This window comes from Neophocaena asiaeorientalis, unplaced genomic scaffold (assembly GCF_003031525.2).
Source record: "Neophocaena asiaeorientalis asiaeorientalis breed wild unplaced genomic scaffold, Neophocaena_asiaeorientalis_V1.1 scaffold293, whole genome shotgun sequence".
NCBI classification, from domain to species: domain Eukaryota; kingdom Metazoa; phylum Chordata; class Mammalia; order Artiodactyla; family Phocoenidae; genus Neophocaena; species Neophocaena asiaeorientalis.
This window is the reverse complement of record NW_020173920.1, coordinates 2,147,478-2,161,846: the sequence shown is the minus strand read 5'-3', so window position 1 is coordinate 2,161,846 and position 14,369 is coordinate 2,147,478.

The following is a 14,369-nucleotide window of genomic DNA, read 5'->3' as shown; positions in this document are numbered from 1 at the left end:
CATCGCTTCCCTTTTCTAGACCTCAATTTCCTCCTTCCCATTGTAATGGGACAATAACGCCAGCACCAATGTTGCCCTGAGGGTAAGATCACATTGCAAACTGCTCAATATCTGATAAGTGTTAAAGGATTTTTATTCCTATAGCTCCCCTTGACTTTGGAATTGACTTGATGGGGTAGCTAGGAGGAAAGGTGAGCTGGATGGGAGCTGTTCTGACACACCTGAGCAGCCTGCGGCCATTGCTGATTTAATTACAGATTTCCAGCTGAGAGGGCACCACTTAGGCACCTGTAATTGAAATGTTCTCAGAGGGGCACTGGCTCTAACCCCATTTGAATGCCTCAAAAGATGTAATTAGCCAACTGAAGAGCCAGGCCTTGAAAAGAAGGGGCACAACATTTCCTGAGTATCGACTACAAGTCAGGCTGGGTGCCTTTCACGGATAATCGAGGTTAATTCTTATAAGGTAGAAATTATGATCTTTACTTTATAGATGAGGAAACTGAGGCTTGGAGAGATTAAGTGACGTACCCAAAGTCATAGTGCTGAATCTAACTTCAAACCCAGGTCTGTCTGTCTACATCGCCATCATGCCATGGTGACGTCTTAGCAAAACAAGTTGAAATCTTTCTCTGATTGAGTTTTAAATAAGTCTATCATGGCTTGCCTGACTCTGGGTCCCCGGAGTTGACACTGGTTTCTGAAGGCCGGCTCCCCTGACCAGGATCAACCACCAGGGACGGTAGGAGAAACAGTACGAAGGAAACCTTGAGGGCTATTTCCCAGAATTCATCTCATTCCCCTCAGAAGGGGAATCTAAATGCCTCCAAAAAAAGCAAAGGGAAAAAAAAAGCCTTCCTGGACAAACTCCAAGGGGAAGGAACTTTATTGTTCTTGGTTTTATTTGCTCCAGGGCAAGAACAGGATTGCTTAAAAGCTTTGTAAATGGCACACAGGTGATGGGGTCTGGCTTGCTGGTGCTGGTGGCACTCAGGATATGGCAACCACGGGATGCTTAGAGAAGGGGCTCAAACATCCCTTCCATCTCCTGGGTCCTAAGATCATTCAGGTTCAGAGCGGCGACACTAAGTCAGAAGGAAGAGGATATGTGATGTGCAGGACCTTCTGTTTAGATGGAGATGGAAGCACGTAGCACTTTGCTTGTTCCCCCCTGTTGAAAGGCTCCACTGCCCTCTTTTCCACATCTGGATCTTTCTCATCCTTTGGGTCTTAGTTTAAATGTCGCCTCCTCAGAGACGCCTTCTCAGATGATCAGATCCGAAGGCTGTCTTCTCCTAGCTCACCTTCCTTTCCCAGCAGAGGTGCACTTTGTAACGATACGTTTAGTCATTTACCTGAGTCAAGTCTGTCTCCACACCAGACTCTTAGACCCACGAAGATGGGCACCACCAGGACGGTCTATTTCTTCACCATGTTTTACTGAGTGCACAGTACATGGCAGGATGAATGGGTAAGTGGAGTGGTTAGAACAAAGGAGTTCTTATGCGTGAAGGGGTGAGCTGCATGGGAAACCTAAGTATATGGAAGGAAGGGAAGGGAAGACCCAATTCTAAGCAGTTTTAAGAATGAGAACATTTATCGCAGCACCTAACGAGGAGCCTCGCAACAGGCGCTTCCAGAACTGGCCCCACAGTTGCAGGCTGTCCTTGTAGACAGTGGGATTAAGAAAGAACATACATTTTCACTAATTAAACAAAAGTTTTGAATTGCAATTGTTCCCCAGTTCATTGACGTAATGGTAAACCTTCATAGTCCAGAAATGCTAAGCCATTTATTAGACATCTGCTGTGAAATTAACCCCCAATCCCTGCAGCTGAGACATTAGACCTGGGCCCTTTTCCTGGAAGAGACTAAGTTAAAGAGGTTCGTGTATGGAAACCACTGGGGAGCGTCACCTATAAATGGCTGGGTGGTGAGACTTAAGAAGAACTAGGATTCTCTCCTTTCCCATTCCCCACCCCCAGCCTTGGCCCAAGTCTTCCTGTTAGATTTCAGAAATTCCTTGATTATTGTATATTCCTTGGATTGTACACCTGGTTGCTTAATTGGCATCTCCATAGGCTGTCTAATAAACCTCTTGAACTTAAAGCATTTAAAATCAATTCTTGGTTACCTCCACCCCTATGAATTTGCTTCTTACCCAATCTTCTCCAAATTGGGAACTGTACCACCATTCACCTCTTCTCAAGCCAAAATTTACGAGTCATGTTTATTTCATCTCTTTCCTTCACAGCCCACATCCAATCCAGCAGTAACTCATGTCAGCTCTGTCTCCAAATTACATCCCGAGTCCAGTCACTTCTCACAGTTTCCACTGCTATCGGCCTAGTCCTTGAACCCTCCTCTCTTAGTTGGACCACTGCAGTAGCCTTTAAGTTTGTCTCCCTTTTGCTGTTCTACTTGGAAGCCAAGTCTTTTTGGTCATCTGAAATGTGAAAAGATCATAACACTCCCCAACTTAAAAACCTCTAATGGCTTCCTGATGCCAAAGAATAAAATTCAGTCTTCCTCTGTGGCCTGTGAGACTCTATGGGATCTGCCCTTTGCCCGCCTCACGGACTTCTTGCAAGCTTTGTTCACTCTGCTCGGCAACTGACTGGGTCCTCAGGACCATCGCAGTAGTCAAGTCCGAAATACCTTCCCCAAGAACTCTGCAGGGTGACTTTTTCTTATTATTCAGGTTTAACTTAAATATGTCCTTCTCACAGAAGGCTTCTCTAACTCTTGATCAAAAATAGCCCATCCCTCCATTCTCTAAGTCCTTACCATGTTTATTATCTTCATAGCACTTTTCACTACTGGAAATTATTTTACTCATTAGTTTACTTTTATTATCTGTCTTCACAGCAGAATGTATGCATCATGAAGGCTTATTGCTGCAGCCCCTACTCTAGAACAGGGTCCATATTTATAGGTATTCAGTGAATATCTGTTGAATAAGGACAAGTCTTAAGCCTTTAATCTCATATTAAAAACCAAAACTCTTTGCAAGAAGAAAGGTCAACTTTTTTCTCAGGTCTTGGGAAGATGGGGACACTGTAGGGACAGAGGGCATCCAAAATACAGGTAGGTGAAGCCTAAGGTAATATTGTAATGGGTGAGCTTAGAGCATAATGGAAGGTCGAGGATGGGTGACTGGACGGGTGGTCCAGGATTTGGTCTTGGTTCAACCATGATAAATTTAGAGACTGAAGATCCTAGAGTCAAAAAAGAAGAAAGTCACTCAAAGGTCTGCCCGGAGTCCTTGGACTTTTTTCAACCAAGTTTGAAATCTCAGGCAAGTGCTTCAACCCCTCTGGGCCTTAGCCTCTCAGAGCCTTGGGCTAGATGATCACTAAGGTTTTGGCCACCTGTGATTGCTCCATGTTCATTCAGGAAGTAATAGCCGAGCACCTACTGAGCTCCCAAAACTGTATTACATGCTAGGAATACAGCAAAGGACAAGGCACAGTCCTTCTCCTCATGGAACTTCTAACATAGAAGACAGAGATTAGACAAATAGTTACACAAATAAGCATGTCATACAAATTGTGTTGGGAAGGGGAAGTAAAAGATGCAATGAGAGGTGATAAATGAGCACCTTGTGGGGATTGTAAGGTCAGATGGACCTACTCCCCCCAAAGAGATATTTTCTTAATATTGAAAATATTCAAGCTTTGGGGGAGGGGACAAGGTGGATTGGGGGAGAGTTTCTGGCTGAGTCCCTGATCGTGGGCTGTGTATCTGGGCAGATGCTTTCTCCATTGCAGTGATGGATCCCACAGTTCCTGGTACATGGCATGCGGGGTCCTCCTGGAGCCAGGAGGGTGTGCTCAGTGGGCCATCTCTGGGCCGAGGGTGGCTAGGGAGAAGTTCTCTGCAGTGTGAAGACTGGTTTTCCTCTAATGCCACAGGTGAAGGTGAAACCTGGCATTTTCAACTATTTATGGCAGTCCACTGACCCCACCTGGCCAAATCCCCACAGGCAGCAAATAGAAGTTGGAGGTGGAGGGACTGCCCATTCCTCCCCTACTCAGTGTGTGATTTTGTGGTGGGTGTGGATCTTGGTATGTAAATTTATTTGTGCAAGAAATATCACTTTATTTTGTTTAAAATGATCTTAAATCTTTCTCTATGCCCCCATCCTTTCAGGTGGAGGAACTCAATCCCAGTCATTACTGGGCTCTCTCCTCCACTCTCCCCAATGGGTCCCAGGGGAGGCTGAGATCCCCCAGCCCTCCCAGGCTTGGCCTTTCTGGGACACCATGGACCCATCCCGAGGAGCCTTGGCCACCTCCCCGAATGGCTGAGACCACACAGGACTCCAGGGACCTCTCTCCAAGGCTGGAGAAAGTTCTCATCTCTCTTCTCTCCTAGGCTGCTTTCAAAGGTCCCTCCAGGACACCTGGCATCTCTCTGTGCTTTGACTTCTACAAAAGACAGCAAGAGACTCAACTTTCAGTCTTTGTTGCTTACTGCCTGCAGAAATCTCTGAAGCAGGACTGTCTCTCTGCTTGGAGAGCTTGTGGAAACTCAGGGAAAATGCATATAAATTTATACTTTAAAAATTGTCCTGCCATAAGACTGAGGCTCTGCGACCAGGGAAAATCTGCATCTGTCTGCGTCTTGACTTTACCTGGGCGAATCGCCACCGCTTTAAGCCTCATTCCTCATCTGTAAAGTAGGGAAAATTGTAGTAGAGACCCCTTCACGGATATGTATGCAATACATTTAATATATGCAAATATATTTGCATGCAAAATACTTAGCACAGTGTCTGACACATGGCAGATGCTCAATAAATATTAGCCATGATTTTAATAATATATGATGTTAGTTATAGTTATAAAATATACTGTTAATTATGATCCCCTAGCTTAGTGATCATATAGGTTTTATGGAAGGTGGTCTTTCCAGTGCTGCTAAGCCTTTTCCACCCACCCTGGCCTATGAACGGGGCTTGGCGAGGCCGGCAGTGTTTTCATGCTCCCCGCAGAGCAGGTGCAAGTCCAGTCACGACTTCTCCTGTCAACCTTGTCAAATCATAAAGAATGATAATATGTCCTTGGAGGTTCCTACTTTCCTTGTGGCAGCTTCTGAATTATACCTCTCTTGTTCAGACAGATTTTTTTTTTTCTTCCCTCTACCCTCTCTCTTCCCCTCCAAAATACTGCAAGTAAATATCATTTATATTGATTTTTTTTTCAACCTACCCTCTGGGGAGCCCATTTCCACCCCCTGAAAGTCTGGGAGGCCAGCCTCTGATTATAATTTTAACTAATGCTCAGTCAAATTTTTGTTTGTTGTGGCAATCTTAAATCTTTTTGAAAAACAGGCTCAAGTCTTTGGGACAGACTCTGACACGGGCTGTGTGCACACGCTGATGACAGAAGGGTGGAGCCAGGAGGAGAGCAAGGCTTCCATTTGTGAGCTTGGGCAAAGGATGAACCTCAGAGAGAAGGAAAGGAGGGGAGAAGGGGAGGACCCCCGGGCCTGAGGAGAGAGAGACAGAGAGAGACAGATCCACCGGATGAGGACCCGGGGAAAGTGACACAAGGCCAGACTGCCTGTGTACTTTTCCGACTAAACTAAGAACATATTTGACATGAGTAAAAAAAGTGTGTGTAAGGAAAATGGCCTTAATGGATGAGTTAGTTGCATCTTTCCAAATTGAAAGCCAGACCCAGGGAATTTCATTCAGGAATTAAATGCATAGTAAGGCTGATTTCCTTCTGATTTTAAGTCGTTCTGTAGATTGGAATAGATCATCTCTGCATGTATTTTCTATACTTTAAAGAAACAAGAAAAAACATTGACTTTAAGGGTTCTGCTGATAATATGTTTGAGGACTAGCTTTTATTTAGTGCCTGATATGTGTTAAATATTTAGTAGAGGTTTTATAAATGTGTCTGAATCAACCTTAAAAATAATACTGTGTGGGAGACGTTATCTTTGTTTCTTCCTTTCTTTCTCCCTTCCCTTCCTTCTTTCCTTCCTTCCTTCCCTCCTTTCTTTCTTTTTTTCTCTTTCTTTTTCTTTCTTTCTCTCTCTCTCTTCCATCCCTTCCTTCCTTCCTTTCTCTTTTCTTTCTTTCTTTCGTTCTTTCTTTCTTTGTGCTTGAACTGAAGTAGTAGAAAGGCAAGCATGCTTACTTGGTTTGTAGTTAACACTAAGTTGAAAAGCGTTGCTAATATTTTAAACGAGGCGAATTCAAAGTGACTGATAAATAGATGGTCAAAGGATGTTTAATAAGAATAACCTAAAAACTGTATAGCTAGGGAAAACAAAAGCAACTCTAGCAATACAGTGTATTAGCTGGAACATAGGCAGTATTTAAAAGAATGTTTCTAGAATGAACATGAATATGACACTTCTGTTCCTATTGTTTAACTGGAAACCTAAAACCTACTGGGGGTTCTTAGACCAGCAACAAGTTTTGGGGGAGGGAGGGGGACTCTTTTTCTCTGTTCTAGATGTAGAAAATGAGGATCAGAGACGTTAAGTAGCTTGTTCAAAGTCATGTGATCTGTAAGTACAGAAGCTGGGATTTAAACTGGGCCTGGCTCAGGCCAACCGTCCTGTCCAGTCCCCCTCACCAGACATGGCCTGAGGATTCTCTCTACAATGTTCTACCTCTTTCTTCTGCTTCCAAACTTCCACCGTTCATGGAACCCATCCCTCAGGACGCCTCCCCTTTCTCAGCAGCAGCTGCCAAGGCATTGGCTATAAACTTCCTGCTCTTTTTCCTCATCTCTCAGCAGCCCAGCAGGGCCAGAGCATCCCAAGGTACACAACAAATATTTCTTCACCTGAAAGTCTCCCAAGGATGTTGTTAACCCCTAGACAACAATGCGAAATCTATTTTTCACATTACATCAGTCAATGACTTTTTAGTTTTTGTATTTATCAAAGTTTTACATGCACATTATGCGGAGAGTCAAATCATTCTATGAGGGTTGCCTTTAATATGCCTGTGTTTCTCTTCTGATTTTCCAGTTTTAAGCACTGACTCTGGAATGCCCACTAGGAAAGATGAGTTTTGCTCTTTCATTCTCTGCCCTAGCCAGGACACTACCCCCCCTTACATGCACACTCTTACATTCCACATCCTCCCAATATTGTTAAATGCTAATGCAGTTTATTCAGAATTCTGTGTTTACATTGTTAAAAACAAAATTCAACCCAGTAAATGTTAAAGAGCTTGCTGGACCTATTCAATGATTCATGAACCAGGCAGCATCCAGTCTAGCAGATAGAAAGGAGCTCTGAGAGGTTGTATAAAATGAAAGACTTTTACAGGCAGAAAGGAGCAGAAGCAGGAAGTTATACTAGGTAAGTTCCTTTTAGGGATGGCAGGGGCTATCAGGTAAATGACCTGTCTAGTACTACTCAGCCGATTCCTGATGGACTGGTTTAAGATTCCATTTCTGGGAGAACCGAAACTGTAATTAAGTCTTGGTTTGGTGACATGGAACTTAGCATACGTGACTCCATTTTGGGCCTGTTGTCTTGCTTTAACATTATGAAAATTTATATTTATAATGGAGCCCTTTGGTAAACTGTGATTATTTTTCCTTTCCTGGAGTTAGTAACTATCTTCTTTTTTCATCTGCTTTGCTTCCTTTGTATTAAGCAATAATTAAAATTCAAACTCTGCCAAAGATCTAAATCCCCTCCACAGTTATTTGAAGGATCAGGTCTTCTATCAAACTCATCTCCGTGTGAAGCCCCTCCCAGAGTTCTGCCCTGCAGCGCTGGGGGTGGGGCCTCCACGCCTGGTGTTCCTCCTGCAGCACCCTGGGGTTCCTTTCTTTCCGGGTTGGAGCTCCTGCTTCCTGCATCCATGTCTTCCTCTTTCTTGGTTTACTCTTGAATTTGTGAGGAGCTCATTTCCCAGTAACTTCATGAGAAAGGGGGCCTGTCGCCATGCGTTTTTGTTTGTTTGTTTTTTTCTTTTCTTTTGCGGTGCGGGCCTCTTACTGCTGTGGTCTCTCCCGTTGCGGAGCACAGGCTCCAGACGCGCAGGCTCAGCGGCCATGGCTCACGGGCCCAGCCGCTCCGCGGCATGTGGGATCTTCCCGGACCGGGGCACAAACCCGTGTCCCCTGCATCGGCAGGCGGACTCCCAACCACTGCGCCACCAGGGAAGCCCCACCATGCGTTTTTAATCTCAGCATTCCCAGCACTTGGCATCATAGGTGCCCAGTAAATGTTTGTTAAGTTGATGAAAGGATAAAGGAAGAAAGGAAGACAGGGAAACATCAGCAGAGAAGAAGTTATCACACGTCTAAGAGATGAAAGGGAAACAATAAATGCTGACAACCTGACGTTAAATGACTGACCTAAACTTTTAATTTACATAAGTAATAATGAAAGTTCACAAGAACCCCTGGATTTAGGAAACTCTTCTCATCTTTCCCAAAGGCAGTCTGGCACAGGGGAAAGAATATAGGCTGTGAATGAATTACCTAACCTTTCCGTGTCTCTGGTTTTCCATCCATAAAAGATAGGAATGATAATACTTATCTAGGAAAACTGTGGTGTTGAGTGACAACTAATAGTTGCTGAGCACTTTCACCTGTCATCCCATCAAAATGACATTTAAATTAAGTTCAATTAAATTAAACCATTTGCATGCAAAATACCTAGCTCGGTGCCTAGCCTGTTGTAGCACTTGGTGAATGAAAATGACTGCCCTTCTTTCTCAAGGGCTCAGGGCTCTCTGAATTGCCAAACACAGCAGTATCAACTGTGTTGAAAATGGTTTAAAAGCGTAGATTTGGATTCTGAAGCATGGTGAGATGCCCATTCTAATCTTGGCTTTCCATGTGACTCGCTGTGTGCCCTTCGCAAGTCCCTCCCCCCTCTGAGTCTCAGTGCTTTCTTCAGTAAAATGTGGGGTTACGTGGATGGTGACTCAGGTCCCTCCCCCACCCCAACTCTGTTATGCTAGGATCTGGTTCTGTGAAATGTCCTTCCCAGAACTGACTGCACCCAGCTGCTGTGAGCATAGATTGCCTACAGATAGATGCTATCTCTGGCCCTGGCACCCGCTCCTACAAGACTGGGGCTGTGGTAGGTGTACGGAGGTTGACTGGGGAGAAGCGGGTACATTCTTCTGCAGTGTAACGCAGAACAGATCTGGCCTTGGCTGTAGCCAGCACCAAGGAAGTGGACTTCATTGTAAAAGCCACCTTGTCAGCGTCAGGTCGGAGTGATTAATGACTCTTTAATCCCACAGCAGAATACCTGACAAAGTACGCTTGGGCCAAAAAGGCAGAACAAACCTAATTAGCCTGGTTGATCCACTCACAAGGTGTGGGTTGCTAAGGATCCCAACAGCTTGGAAGGGAAGCCTCTCCCTTTAGGTCTGTGAAAGCATCAAGTGGGCACAATGGGGAAGGGACTCCATTAAAAGGAGGGGGCCGGCCAATGAATAAACATGCAGGTTACCGTGTTGATATTTCACTGAATGCCGTTCTGAAGTGGGGTGCTTGGGGCCTCCGAGGCCGGCGCCCCTGGTATTGTGCTGGGGGAGGGACTGGCCATTTGAAGTCAAGGTGAGGACATACTGGGGGCAGATGGAACCTGCTTTGTTTGTGAAAGAGTTTTTCTGCTATTTATGCTAATGAGTGGGAAACACTTCTCAAGCATTTCAGATGATTCTGTAATGAGGCCGGGCAGAATGTACCAACATTGTTGGCCCAGGACGATTTTAAACTCCCACTCGCCACATTAGCAGCCCCTTTCTTTACACGAAGGCCCTTGGAGGGTAAAAGGGGACAATGACGGGAGAGGGAAAACATCACAAAGAGAGGCTTTTGTTTCGCGTTCCTTTGAACCCTCTCAAAAGCCGGGTTTCAAGGGGTGTGTTGGGCCTGCCTTTCAACGTTACTGAACCCAGAATCCCCTGTTGTTTAGCAACATAGAAAGCTGACCTTAATTGACTCCACTTCTGAGAAGGCTTTGTAAATCACTCTGCCCCAGAGAGAAATTTCCTGATGGGGTCTGTATGTGATATATACCATTATACACTGGATACCAATGCGCCTTCCCACGTACAAAGTGATTTCCCGCTTACACTCCACTTTATGGCCATTGTCTAGATTAATTCTCACAGGCACCTACCGCTGGATGAGGAATCGTTGCTCTCAGTTTACAACTAAGAGAACTGAGCTGCAGAGAAGTTAGGTGGCCTGCCCAGAATCATACGGCAAGAAAGAATCAGAGCTGTGACCCAGAACTTGGATCTCTCTGGCTTTCTCCACTCTATCACAGATGTTCCTGGGATTGGAGATCATGTAGATGTGTGTGCCAGAGAGATATCTTCACTGATGAGTTGCTTAAACACATTATTTTTTGGAGAAAGAAGGGCACCACAAGATTATGGTGACATTTTGGATTTCCCCCTTAATTTCTGGGCATGATAGCATTTCTTGGACAAGACTTCTCCTTTCACTGTACCTTAGCTGTGCCCAGCTGATTTGTACCCCCACTTCCTTCCTCACCCCCAAGTCACCCAGCTACAGGCACATGGCTGTTCAGTGGAGCAGTACTGGGTGTCTCATCTTCCCTATGGGATGGCGCTTCTCTGAGCCTCACCAGTGGGGTGTGTTGTGAGGAAGGGGTTCCACCCTGGAACTCGTCCAGAAGTTGGGCTACAGTTCAGGCCTGAGAGACATAGCTACACCCTCAAAGCCTCTAGACTAGTAATAATCGAAGATGCCTTTGACTTCTGACCAGCTTCACGGGCATTTGACCTGTGCAGTTGTGCAGGACTCCGTACTCAGAAGGGCCCTGTGCTTGGTTTCATGCCCTGCTGTCATTGTGTTGACATGCTTAATGATTTCATCTCTGAACTTTCGTTTTGTAAAATGAAGTCCAATGAAATGATGGAGCAAGGGAGAAGCATGCGATGTGCCTGTCCATTGCAATTCCTTGCTTGCCATTCATGGCCCAGGAGAACAGAGTCCCAGTGGGCCCACAGTCAAGGGAGCTTAGTGACACTCAAAGCAAGGTAGGTGCGCTATGTCTACAGCTGAGTCACTGGTGGCTCCAAGAGGCCATGCTTTCTGTTCAAACCAGAATGGAAGAATGCAGAAAGAAGGCAGTGGTTTTCTAAGAAACAGGACTGACCAAAGAACCCCATCATATCCTTTTTTACTCATGGGACTTCCCCATATTGACCAATCATTTACACTGAAAATAATGACGGAAGGAAATGGAGAGAAAGGAGGGTGCGGAGTTGCTTGTCCTTTTCAGCAGCCTCCTCAGTAAACCAAAGGCAGAGTGCACTCGGGGAACAGGTGTTATGAAGTGAAATAAAAACAGTTGAGTTAGTTTTGAGTGGCACTTCTGCTGTTCTGGTAAGAACAAAAAAACATGTACATATAGGATACGAAATCAAAATTCTGTAATTTGGGTGATTCTGCATAGGAGTTAAATGCTCTTCTATTTGCATTCAAAACTGGCATTGTACAATCTAAAGATGAACAGTAAAGCTCATGCTAAGGATTAATCATGCAAAGGATTAATCTCCAAAATATACAAGCAGCTCGTGCAGCTCAATATCAAAAAAACAACCCAATCCAAAAATGGGCAGAAGACCTAAATAGATATTTCTCCAAAGAAGATATACAGATTGCCAACAAACACATGAAAGGATGCTCAACATCACTAATCATTAGAGAAATGCAAATCAAAACTACAACGAGGTATCACCTCACACCGGTCAGAATGGCCATTATCAAAAAATCTACAAACAATAAATGCTGGAGTGGGTGTGGAGAAAAGGGAACCCTCTTGCACTGTTGGTGGGAATGTAAATTGATACAACCGCTATGGAGAACAGTATGGAGGTTCCTTAAAAAACTAAAAATAGAACTACCATACGACCCAGCAATCCCACTACTGGGCATATACCCTGAAAAAACCATAATTCAAAAACAGACATGTACCACAATGTTTATTGCAGCACTATTTACAATAGCCAGGACATGGAAGCAACCTAAGTGTCCATCGACAGATGAATGGATAAAGAAGATGTGGCACATATATACAATGGAATATTATTCAGCCATGAAAAGAAACGAAACTGAGTTATTTGTACTGAGGTGGATGGACCTAGAGTCTGTCACAGAGTGAAGTAAGTCAGAAAGAGAAAAACAAATACCGTATGCTAAGACATATATATGGAATCTAAAAAAAAAAAAAAAAGTTTCTGAAGAACCTAGGGGCAGGACAGGAATAAGGATGCAGACATAGAGAACGGACTTGAGGACACAGGGAGTGGGAAGGGTAAGCTGGGATGAAGTGAGAGAGTGGCATGGACATATATACACTACCAAATGTAAAATAGCTAGCTAGTGGGAAGCAGCCACATAGCACAGGGGGATCAGCTCGGTGCTTTGTGACCACCCAGTGGGGTGGGATAAGGAGGGTGGGCGGGAGATGCAAGAGGGAGGGGATATGGGGATGTATGTATATGTATAGCTGATTCACTTTGTTATACAGCAGAAACTAACACAACATGGTAATGCAATTATACTCCAATAAAGATGTTAAAAAACAAAACAAAAAAAACACCCTGACAAGTTGAGAACGAGACTACAGAAGAAAGGAAAAAACTTTATATTTTAGGACTTTTAATGGCACCTTCTTCCTTTCAAACAAGGGGCTCTCTACTTTCATTTTGCACTGGGTCCTCTAGATTACCTAGGCAGTTCTGTTTCTGACAGAAGACACATAGAAAGTGAATACTAGGTGTTTTAAAAAAAATGTTCCATGACCGCAGATCTCACGACTCACTCAAGAAGAACTGCTCTGTGAATGCTGCAGAGCCTCGTGTTTTATTTGGGTGCTGTGTGGGGCTGAGCATGTGCTGTGATGCTCTGTGGGTGGAGGGTGGTGTTGTGGAGGCCACATGGATGTATTTCCTACAGGAACGTGGATAAGTGGCTTATCCCAGGACGTCTTCTTTTCTATTTTATTTATTTATTTATTTATTTTTATTGAGGTGTAGTTGATTTACCATGTTGTGTTAGTTTCAAGTGTACAGCAAAGTGATTCAGTTATACACACACACACACACACACATTCTTTTTCAGATCCTTTTCCATTATAGGTTATTATGAGATACTGAGGCTGTTTTCTTAATCTGCAAAATGGCAATAACACATGCTTTGCCCATTGGTCAGGGGTTCCAGTAAAAGACTGGATATAAAGATATTTTGAAAACTGTAAAGTGTAGTGCGTGGATAAAGTACTTTATAATTTTTGGTATTATTTAAAAACCACAAAGCAGGAATCATGAACACTGCTGTCTTTGTCCCCTCCGATTTGCAAATTAATTTTGAACGAATTCCTGCCAAGTTTACATAAATCCAAATTCATTTCTTTTTTCTTTGACACAAATCTGTTAATAACTGGAAGAGAGTATGGAACTGCAATATATTCACAACCTTTTGTCCCCCTTTGCAGACGTGCAATACACATCGATGTTTATAAAGGCAAGAGTGGTTTGGCAGAAGTTAGAAAAGTTTTACCCTATAGAAAAAAAGCAAAATATAAAGTAGTTTATACAGCATTCTGTGATTACACAGCTGTCAAACCTGTGTATAGACAAATGACAAGGAAATAAACCAAAAGCCCAACAATTAGATAAACAACTTGGTACAGAGGACAAATGAGCCCTAATCACATAGGGTTCTATCATAACATGGTCTATTTTTTTTATCACACAGTTTGGATAACTTCTGGATTCAAACATGTTTCTCTAAATGTAACAACTGCTCACAGGCCAAGTCTGATTGATCAACCCGCTGAGACCACAGCAAAGGTCCTAATCATATCCCTCCAATACCAGCATTATAAATAGTTCTCTGTCATATGGTGAGGACTTTGTCATAAATGGTAGACTGATACTGTAGAATAATGGCTGTACTGGGAGGGAAAACTTTTCTGCCCATGACCTTGGGGAAGGAACTTCTCTTAGCATGGACCTTGGGGAAGGAGCTTCTCTTAGCATGGACCTCAGTTTCTCCATATGTCCTTGGAATGGAGTGGACCATGAACTCTAAAGGGCCATCCAGCACCAACATTCTGTGTTTTGATGGCTTTGATGTGACTTTCAAAGCCTCATTGCCAATGTCACCTTCAGGACCACCTGAAAGAGGAGATGCATAGACATGGGGACACTCAGCATGGACGGGTTCCATGTGCCAAGGTGACACAGCAGATCCGGGCTCTCAATACCTGTTCCAGGTTCACACCAGCACAGCAGCTGACCTGTGAATGTCTGTTGAACACCGAATTATGGTTTCATAGTTTACACCTCATTTAATCCTCCTTTTAGACTGCAAGTATTATAA